We start from the raw sequence: 11,277 nt of genomic DNA on the forward strand, positions 1-11,277 counted from the left end.
CAACACACTTGCTCAACGTTTTCTGGAATTCATTAGCTCCAATGCCCTGGACCAACTCATTTTACCCACACCAGGGGTAGAAACATCCTTGACCTGGTTATTATTAACATGGGTGACCATTGCTCTACACCAGTAATCAACTCCTCCCTGGTCAGATCTGACCACAAGCTAATCACGATGGATATCCACATCCCACCCTCACTCCCCTAAAGGAAACCACCATAAAAAAACTTATCCAAAGCCAATTTTGGGCTTCTAAAAACAGAGATGGCTAACTTCATAACACCCATACAAATGGAAAATAGGTGCATGACTGCTGAATAATACACCAGTGCACTGTATGAGCATATACACAAGTGCATAGAACGGGCCATACCAATATGCTCTCCCCCCAAAAAAAGGAAACCAATCTAGTGGCCCCCCACCATAAACAAACTGTACAACAGAAGTAAAAAAAATCAAACCACCAGTCTGACTGATCAATGAAGGAAACCACCAGCAATAGTGAAAAACACAGTTTAATATTGCTTTCATCTCATAAGACTTGTTCAGAATGAAATAAAATGCACACAGCAGCAATCCCTTACATATCAAATCAAAATAATTACCTAATAAAACAATCAATTACATAAAGTGCACTAGCAAAAGGAATGCAGTGATTTAAAGGCACACATCTAATAACATAACAAAGACAGTTCATTGTAAAATCTTCAGTCTTCTATTCTTCTTTTTAAAAAGTTTCTGTTTGCGGTTTTGGAACATGTAGTTAGAAATATAATGGGGAGTCCTATAAAGACCAACTGGAACAAAGAGAAACTATGTGGCAGCTCAGGTTAGGGGCTGACAAAAAAACTGGCATTAATGACTCGGTGAATATTAAATGTTTTCTGAAGAATAGAAGACTGAAGATTTTAAAATGAACTGTCTATGTTATGTTATTAGATGTGTGCCTTTAAATGACTGTGCTCCTTTTGCTAGTGCACTTTAAGTAATTGGTTGTTTTATTAGGAAATTATTTTGATTTGATATATAAGGGGATGCTGCTGTGTGCGTTTTATTTCATTCTGAAGAAGTCGTTTGAGACTAAAGCGATATTAAACTGTGGTTTTTGCTAGTTGCTGGTGGTTGCCTTCATTGTTCGGTCAGACTGGTGGTTTAGTTTTTATTAGTTTTTTGCTACTGCTTCATCCTTGGGACTGTTGTTTTTCCTAGCTGATGTGTCTTTCCTGTGGCTGGCTGGCCTGAATGAGGACCCACTTTTGGAGATGTTTGTTCATCCTACACCTGGTATGTCTGATTTTTAAGATACCAACCTGCTTTCCATGTTGATGTGCACTATGAAAGACATGCAAAAGACTCTTGAAACTTTGATGGCAAGTAATTATCGAATGACTGGTTTAAGTAAACTGTCTTCACTTAGTTCAGAAGATGAAAGTGTGGAGACTGTAACTGATAAGACTGCTTCAGTATTTCATTTTGAGAGCAACAAGATTGAGTTTAGTGACATTACTGCAGTCTTAAACTGTGATTCAGACCCAGTTTATGCCTACAATTTAGCTTTAACCTCTACTATGTTTGATGGGAGTGATGTAAAGGTGGAAAACGAGGCTAAAAGACTTTTATCTTTGTTGGAAAAACTACTAAAAAAGTGCATAGTTCTGGTTGTTGAGACTAAGTATTTTGATAAATGCATACAAGTAGGAGTAGTACCTAAGGGTCTGCGTTTTTTTAAATGCCCTAATGGTATACTTCCAACTGAGTCCTTCTTTTCTGAATTGGTGTCATTTTTTTCTAAAACAGGCTTGACGTCTTAAAATTGCTTGTTGGCTGCAATAAGAAACAAATTGAGGAGGTATGCAATGATATGTAGAAGCTTATAAGAAATATATCCTGTTTAAACAAAGACTACGCTGCTTTGCTTTTTTTCTATGGAAGAATTTGAGCAGGGTTTAATACAGAGAAAGCTAAAGCTGTTACAACGGGACATTGATGCATATTCCAAAAATACTGCTTTTTCCCATTTCTCTGATGTTAAAAAGAGTATTGGCCCCTTTAAGACACAGAACCAACTTAGGGGTCACTATAGAAACCAAGGAGCTTCTGGTCTTCCTACTTCCTTTAGTGAAGTTTTTAAGACAGGTGGCGATGTCACTTCCTGTTTGACTTTGAATTCTGACTATTCCATAAGTGAATTGTCTGGTGTTCCTGCTGAGAATGTATTAGATATGAATGATATGTCTGATACTTCTGGTGATAAGCAGGTTGAAATTAATGGTTCTGGTCAGATTCCAGTTAATGCAGGGTGAGTCCCTTTAGACAAACAACCTGTTTTATGTCAGAACGAGACGGGCGACGTGTCAACAAGAAAGACTTCCACAAGGAACAAGAAAAAGTAACTGCTTTTACTGAACATTCTAATACTGACATTTTGAATGAAAAAATTTATAATCTGACTTGTTATTCGTTTACCTCTGATCAGTTATTTGTTTTAGGGCTTGGTTTTAACTTTGTGCCTAGCAAAAGGATGAATTTAGGATGCACATTATTGGATTTAAAAATGTTTTGTCGTAGACTAAATTTAAGTTGTGTTTTTTCTAGTATGGAGTTTAATAAATGTCTGTTTGCCAAAGCAAGTACCATTACTCTCCCCCTTAACTAACACCTTACATGTTTTTGAAAATTATTGCACTGAAGACATCAGACAACTTGTTCATACTAAGGTAGATTATAAGTTTTATAATATTACTAGAGCTCAAAGAACAGCCCTAAAAGAACTGAGGTCTTTAAGCCACCTTTGGTTTATGAAAGCCGATAAGGGAGGGGGGGGTGGTAATTCTTGAACAAGATAAATATGTCAACTCTATGGAAAATATGCTAAGTATTGAGACTAAATATTCATTAGTCAACAGCTAGTTTTTTAAGGCATATCACAGTATACTTTCTATTTTATATGGTCTGTGGGTCAATGGGTATATTACTAATGACATTTATGATTTTATGTTAGTTGAACATCCACTTTTGGGGACCATGTTTGATATACTCAAAATTCACAAAAATCTTAACCCCCCCATTTAGACCCATAGTATCTTCACCTAATTCAATCACAGAAGGTATTTCTTTAATAGTTGACTATATGTTAAATCCACTATTCCAAAAATTAGGTTCATTTATTAAGGACTCATGGCATTTTTTGGATTTGATTAGGACTTTCAGTTCTGCATATTCCTTTGATTCTAAGAAGAACATTTTGTTTACAGTGGATGTCCAATCATTGTTTATGAGTATCCCCATGATCAAGGGGTTGATTTTGTTAGACAGTTCTTGGGAAATGTAGCCCACCTTCATTCTGACAGCATAGTTGTTTTATGCACCTTAATAGAACTAGTGCTTAGTAACAATTATTTTCTATTTAACAAGACTATTTACAAGCAGCTAAAAGGAGTAGCTATGGGGTCCACTGCGGCCCCGGCTTACGCCAATCTAGTTCTTGGGTGGTGGGAGCATAGTGTTCTCAGACCTATTATGGAGCAATATCATGTAGTTTTTTTATGGAAGATATGTGGATGATTTGTTTTTTATCCTGGAAGGTGGCATAGACAGGTTCATTCTTTTTGTGATAGTATTAATAATTTCAGTGATTTTTTTTTAATTTGTATTGGGGAATGCTGGGCTATCAGTACATTTTTTTGGATTTTACCCTGACTTGGGATGCTTCTAATTTATTTTACAAGTAGAATACATAGGAAGGAGACTTTGTTAACAGTTATTTGCATTATTTGAGGAACCATCCTGTTTTTATGAAAAATAACATACTGAAGGGTCAGTTTATTCATGTTTCACAAAGTATTTCTCAAGAAGCTGATTTTAAGTCAGAAGAAAGCTTTATACAGAATATGTTTTTAGTTAGAGGTTACCCCTCAGATATACTTGGCAAACTAGCTAATGAAATTAGAACAAGAAGGGCTACTGATTTTCCACCGATTTTGAAAAATGGTTTTACTACTATTACAAATAAGCCACATGGAGTCGCAGGTGTTAACAATTTAAGTTTTAACAACACTAACACAAATACTTTTGGTACTTCTTGTATTTTGGATATGTCTGTTGATGCATTTAACATCAGGTCCATTAGTAGAAACTGGAACATCTTATGTGGAAGTAGCAAATTAATACAAGTTGTAGGTGGTGGACCCAATTTCTGACTGTTTAAAAAAATGTTTGCAATTTGACTCCATATATAAAAGTACCCCTGACAACAGCAGATGTTCTAAGAGGATGTATAAATGTGTTTTTTGTTCTTCATGTTTTATTTTAGAGAGACCCTATATTGAGCTACCATTCTTGAACAGGACACTTTTTTCATTGATGGTGTAGACAACTGCAATACTAGTGGCATAGACTATCTTTCCGTTTGTTCTGTGTGCAATGAATTCTATGTAGGTATGTCCACATGACCACGTAGTAAAAGAATTAAAGAACACAATTATTGTATTAGAACTAAGAACATCAACAATGCTCTGAACATTCCATTACATGTAGTGGTTTAAAAAAAAAATCTGTTTCCTGTTTTGTAACATGTAGTTAGAAATATAAGGACCAACTGGAACAGAGAGAAACTGTGGCAGCTCAGGTTAGGGGCTGACAAAAAAATGGCATTAATGATACAGTGAATATTAAATGTTTTCTGAAGAACAGAAGACTTAAGATGTTAAAATGAACTGTCTATGTTATGTTATTAGATGTGTGCCTTTAAATGACTATTCCTTTTGCTAGTGCATTTTAAGTAATTGTTTTATTAAGTAATTATTTTGATTTGATATATAAGGGGATGCTGCTGTGTGCATTTTATTTCATTCTGAAGAAGTCTTTTGAGACTAAAACGATATTAAACTGTGTTTTTTGCTATTGCTGGTGGTTTCCTTCATTGTTCGGTCAGACTGGCGGTTTGGTTTTTATTAGTTTTTGCTGCTGCTTCATCCTTGGGACTGTTTTTCTAGAAGAAAAAAAATGTTGCAGAAAAGGGTGAATTCCAAAGATGGAAAAAACTCCTTTGTTAGCTTCAGCAAAAACTGAGATCCATCATCAAATCCTGTAAAGCTAGCTACAAAAACAAAATTGCTGCAGATTCTAAAGACAACCACATGGCATTCTATAGTTATGCCAAGAATCTACATGGCAATACTTAGATGTGCTCAGAGTTACAGCACAATGGCAATACATATACAGAACCAACTGATTGCCAACATATTGCCTGACAGGTTCAGTGTGAACTTTACCCCCCTTTCAACCCCTAAAGGGCCTATCACAACATCTGAGGAATGCCAAGTCCCTATATCACAGCTACACAGGTAAATCCGCACTGTCCAAAGTCAAGTATACAGCTTCCATGGGACCTGATAATATCTCTGGCTGTGTTCTACAAGAATTACAAAGTGAACTGGCACCACACCTGAGTACCCTGTTCAATCACAGCCTCATTTCAGGCTTTGTTCCTACCAAATGTTACACTGCTACATTCATCCCACTCCACAAAGGGGCAGCGACTACAGACCCTGGGAACTGCCACCCTATTAGTCTGATGAATCTGATATGTAAGGCTATGGAGCACATCATCATGGACCTTATAAATAAGGACAGAGGGAATCTCCAAACTCTGGACCCCACGCAGTTTGAGTTTCTGAAAGATAGATCATGCTTGCTCAACCTGATAGTCTTCTTCGAGTCTATAACCAGAGCTGTGGATGAGGGCAAGGTAGTTCACACAGCCTACCTAGATCTTGCCAAGGCCTTTGACACCATCCCTCACTCAGGAATCATAGATAGACTCACTAAACTATACATAGCCCCTATTTCATAAGATGAGTTGCCAACTGGTTCACTGATAGAACCCACACTGTGAAAGCAGCGGACTCCAAATCTGACTACCGACCAGTTACAAGTGGTGTCCCACAGGAATCGGTTCTAGGTCCTCTCCTGTTTGGCATCTAATCTGAAGTTCAAGCCAACACAAAGGGACTCTGGCTGATCAAGTTCGCCGATGATTTCAAACTGAGAGCCATTATTGATTCTCCAACTGAAAGGGCTTACTGACACCAATGACTGGTGTCGGAACCATGGCCTTAAGCTCAATGCCAAAATGTGTATTGTCATTCCCTTTGGGAAAAATTTGGTGCCCATGAACTACTACATAGGCGAGAGTACACTAAACACCAAAGGTATGATAAGAGACCTAGGGACACAGGTTGACAGCAACCTCTCCTTTGATAACCACATTGCCACTGTAGTCAAAGTCCTTCTATGCAGCACATCTCATTACAAAAGATTTCTCATCCAGAAAGAAAGAGGTCACAATCCCTCTCTACTCATCCTTCATTAGACCTATTATAGAATACAACACCTCATTTGGTATTTACCTCACTAGACACCTACAACAACTGGAAAGGCCACAAAAATACCTCACTAAGGGGATCTTAGGCCTTAGATACATGCCCTATATGGACAGACTCAAAAAACTCCGGCTATACTCTGTCTCTTATTGCCTACTTAGAGGTGATCTCTGCTTGACCTACAAAGCCATGTCTGACACAGAGCTGCTTGATAAGCTACACCTAAATAAATTCCAATCCCTCTGTGCCACACAGTCCAGGGACCTAAACCTCATTACCACAATAAACAGGACATGCTGAAGGGACAGGTTCCTGTCCCAGAAACTTCCCATACTCTGGAACAAACTTCCCATTCATGTCAAGCAGAGTACTTCACTGGCCCTCTTTAAGAGAAATCTTGAGTGGATGGGCAATAAGAAGTTCACCCCACAGATCACTTCAGTGGCCTTGCTTGACAGAGGCACTGGGAACTAACTTTGGGTGGAATGATGCCAGGGAATCTTCTTGGGCTAGGCTTATATAGGCTCCAGGGCCATTCGCCTAGTACACACCTATGAATACTTCATTCACAATTTCTCTTTTCTTTTCTCAGGTGATGAAGATTGGACCAGGAGCTGCACTCTGTGCATTGATTGGATGCACAGACTTGAAGAGCAGTGGAGGGACAGAGGTATGTTTACCTTTTCTGAAATGATCTGATCCTTGTTACAGGCTTGTATTTTTCACATTAACGTGTATATTGTTTAGAATGCAGGAATATCTGTCATGCATCAGTAAGGTAAGTGAAATATCACACTATAGCTGTGCTGAAAACTATGACTTAAATGCATAAAATGTTGAACTATTATGTAGCATTAAGCCATTGTTTCAGCTCACATTTTTTTTTGAACTGTAGTCTCCTACTTAAGTAACTGTTGGATTTCTGAATGTGTCACACATATGCTAGGGTGGATGTTTTGCAAACAAGTTTTAGTGCTATATTTGCTGCTTGTAGGTGTGGCTGTCATATCTAGTGGTGGATCTGTTTTGCATAGCTAGTCTTTTCAGTCTGCTGTTTGCACTGCTGTCTGTGGCATGTATGGCATGCCCTTCAGTTGTGATGTAAAATGCTTGCAACTAAGGTTGTGTCAGTATGGTTTGTTTTCATTTATATAAATGTATGAGTGCCTATGCAGTAAGTGATGGCTGAATAAAGATATTTCTTGTTTGAATAAAAGCAGGAATTGAATAATTTATGTAATGTTGCTTAGGTTATATGATATATAGCAATATAACCTAAGTGTAATGTTTGTTATATTAATTATAGTTTGACTAACTTTATATGACTTGTAAATTAATTCAGTAAAGATGTATGAAAAAAAATGTTGGTACTGCATCTCCCTCTAACATCTTGGGTGTTTTTGTTAAAATACTGTTATATCCTAAGTTTACTGATACTTGGACATTTTTTTTTACAACAGTTCATGATCAGCAAGCATTATGAAAATGTTTGTATTTTGAAGGCTACTAATTGTAAGTATGTAATGCATATGTTTATATGCAAATAATAGGGTCTATATTATGTGACCGAAGAATCTTTTCTTTGAACACATAATAATCGACAAGTATACATAAAGCACTGTAAACCGGGAATGGCCATGTCCTTGAATTTTTTCCTTGGGGAAAAAAATTCACATGGCCGTAAAATAAAACTTTAAAACACTAAGTGGGGGGCTTTGACCCCTGCACCCATAGATGTGCAGGGCTGTGCCCCCCACACACCCCTAACTAAATATACCAACTCCGAGATCACTCTACATTGAAGAAAATGGCAATTCTTGATAATGACCAACTGAATTTTTTCCCAGAGTAAAAAATTTGAGGACGTGGCTGTTCGCGGTTTACAGCATTCGCTGTATATGTGTCGATTATTATGTGTTTGAAGAAGAGATTCTTCAATCCCATAATATAGGTCCCTAATAATACTGTTAGTACAACATATATTACATTTTTGTATGTTACAGGTTTTGGTGATTGAACATAAAATATTTGTAAATGTTGTCTTTATTATACTGATGTATGTTCAGCCAATTATTGTGTTGCTTGGCTCGGATATTTGTTATATGGTTTGCCTAGTTTCCACAATAGTGTTCTATTGCTTTTGTCTCATTTTAACAATACCACTTGGTGGTTGTTCATATGAATCATTACATGCAGACAGTGCAATCTCTAGATTTCTACATTGATAGATTTTTACAATAATGATTACCTGTATGGTTTTCTCTAAGCCAATACAAGTTTTCACAAGAATAATGACATTCTGGTTACAAATAAGACATTGAGGGACAGGCATGTATAAGGTACCTTTATCCATAAATAGACATGTGTGTTAGTCCCTGTGTAATTTTTCATTTCCTTAGTGCATTCTGCTATGATTTTCTTGGGAATGTTTTGCATGATAGATATTTGCTTTTAATTTCTGTTGTGTTTTGCAATTCATCTTGACAGGGCATGGGATCCATGGACGTTCACCTATCAGATGATGACAACAAGCACATGCCAGCCAGATGATGATGGTGATGAAGATGACAAAGATGATGAGGAAGCTGGATGAACACCTGCTCAATCCATCATGCTTGTTACACCCCAGAGGAGATGATGCCAGGACAGGAACAGACTATTAATGGGAATAGATCCAGGAGATTGTAACTGATGTATTCTAAACACAGATGAGGGACATGATAGGGCCATTCTTACTGGATATGGTACAGGATATGCCAGGTTCTTTCAGGGATATAGCTTGTGAGTTCATTCATGAGTCTCAGCCCCGTCAGCCTGTTCCTTCTGGTCTGTAAGTATTGCCTGTATGCTCTACGTGTGTTATGCTGCAAGAATTAGCATGTAAATGTGTTTTATTGAGAGCAAATGACAGACAACATGTATTGTCCATAGACAGCAATAACACTGTGGTATGATTTGGAATTGTGTATTGCCATATCATCTACATGCAACAGAAGGAGATGTCATTTCCCATCTATTTTGGATGTCAGTTGTCATGATGTCCGACTGGCATGATGTGTTGCTGTGTGTCATGCTTTGGTAATACTGATACCAAGTGTGATCGTATACAGGTATATCAGATGATCTATGTGCAGTCCTTGTTTTCTAACCACATCAAACAGTAATGTAGCATTAATCTGTACACAGTGGTACAGATAATTTATTCATTAACAGTACATTATGATGTTTCCTGATTTTCACATCCATTATTTGTTCATATCAGTTCATACCTTCTGCAAATAGCTGTACACACTGATTGTACAACTGCACATAGTCAGATCCATAGTGACAAACAATTGTACCATTGACATGTGAGCATTCAGGGACTTACCACTGATGTGCTTTAATGATGCTCACAGGAATGTTCATGGCTTAGTAATGAGCAGGGTGGGTGACATACACCTGCATTTGTTCAACATTTTCTTGGTCAATAGTCATGCAAGGACCTTTGAAACATTACAGATAATGGTCTACAAATGTGAAATAAATGTAGTTTAACTTGCTAGTTATGAACAATGTATATGTTTTAATCAGAAATTGAAAGACCGCATAGCCTCCCATATTTCAGAAATTAGAAGGAAGATTGAGGCTAATGCATTAGCAAAACATGTTTCATTATTTGGAAGTGAACCCACTTTCAAGTTCAGAGTTCTGCAAAAGGTATTCCTAAATGTGGAGGAGATTTATTTAATAAGAGAGAACATACAAAGTATAGATGGATTAATTATTTCGGAGCAGATAGACTTCCTGGTTTAAATGTTAAAAACCGTATTAAACCTCTTTAAAAAGAGAAACAAAGGTATGCTACTTAAATATTTTTGTATATAGAAGTTATATGTGATGTTTTTGCATTTAATGTTTCTGTATTTTAATTGGCCATGCGACTGTCATTATGATCCGATAGGCTGTAATTGGTTTAAATATGGAATGGTTTTACTCTACTTGTAACACTGTCCTGAATGGCTTAAACTGTTTTCATTTGTTTTATTAAACCATTTTTGGATGGTTGGACCTTTTGCTTTGTTTTACTGGATTTTATCTCTAATTGCTGTTGGGTCAATTCAGCTGCCTTACTAGCTTGTTTTTGTGGATACTCTTTCAATAACTTTATGTACAATGAGCTTTGACAACAATTTCTCATTACTTATGAATAACTTTCAGGTTTGCTTAGTGCACTGTTGTTACTGCAATACTCCCTTTTGCACTGAGCTGTTCTAAGTACATTTAAATATTACAATGTTTTCTGCAAGTTTAGTGGTGATAATGGCATAATGTGCTAAAGTCAACAAACGATATGGAATCCAGCCTTTTGCTGTCAGATGATCCAAGTTCTAAACAGTAACTTGAATATTTATCTTATTGATACACGTGCTTATAAAGGTTAAGCAGACACCATTCAGAAACAAAAATCAACCACTTTGATTATGCAAACTAGGATGCTTGTAAATTGGATAAATATATATATGCACTCACATGTGTGTGTATGTAAATATATATGTATGTATATGGGATCCCTACTAAATCTGAAAATTCCACAATCCCGAGACTCTGAATCCCAAGGACCAGAATCTCGAGATTGCAGAATCTTGAACATAAAAAAAAAAAAGAAAAGTAAAAAACAAAAAAAAAAACATTTTCTAACATATATGCAGGGGGGCCTGCACCCCCACACCCCCTTCAACTTAATTATACCAACTCCCGAGATCGCACTACAGTGGAGTGAACAGCAAAGTTTCCATTCCACTCTGCACAGCACTATTTTGCCATTCACTCCACTGTCGTGCGATCTCAGAGTTGGTATTATTAAGTTGCAGGGGGTGTGAGGGATGCAGGGGGGCTTGCCCCCCTGCAT

General features: G+C 37.1%; 1 long non-coding RNA gene across 1 annotated transcript; it reads left to right on the plus strand.

The window, feature by feature from the left end:
• Positions 1–1,081: 1,081 nt before the first annotated feature.
• On the plus strand, positions 1,082–9,558 carry LOC122798862. The gene is made up of 3 exons (XR_006364317.1): positions 1,082–1,287; positions 6,979–7,056; positions 8,874–9,558. It is a non-coding gene; the product is annotated as an uncharacterized LOC122798862 (long non-coding RNA).
• The last annotated feature ends 1,719 nt before the right edge of the window (positions 9,559–11,277 follow it).

This window comes from Protopterus annectens, chromosome 3.part1, assembly GCF_019279795.1.
Source record: "Protopterus annectens isolate FY-2018-M chromosome 3.part1, PAN1.0, whole genome shotgun sequence".
In the NCBI taxonomy this organism is placed as follows: domain Eukaryota; kingdom Metazoa; phylum Chordata; order Ceratodontiformes; family Protopteridae; genus Protopterus; species Protopterus annectens.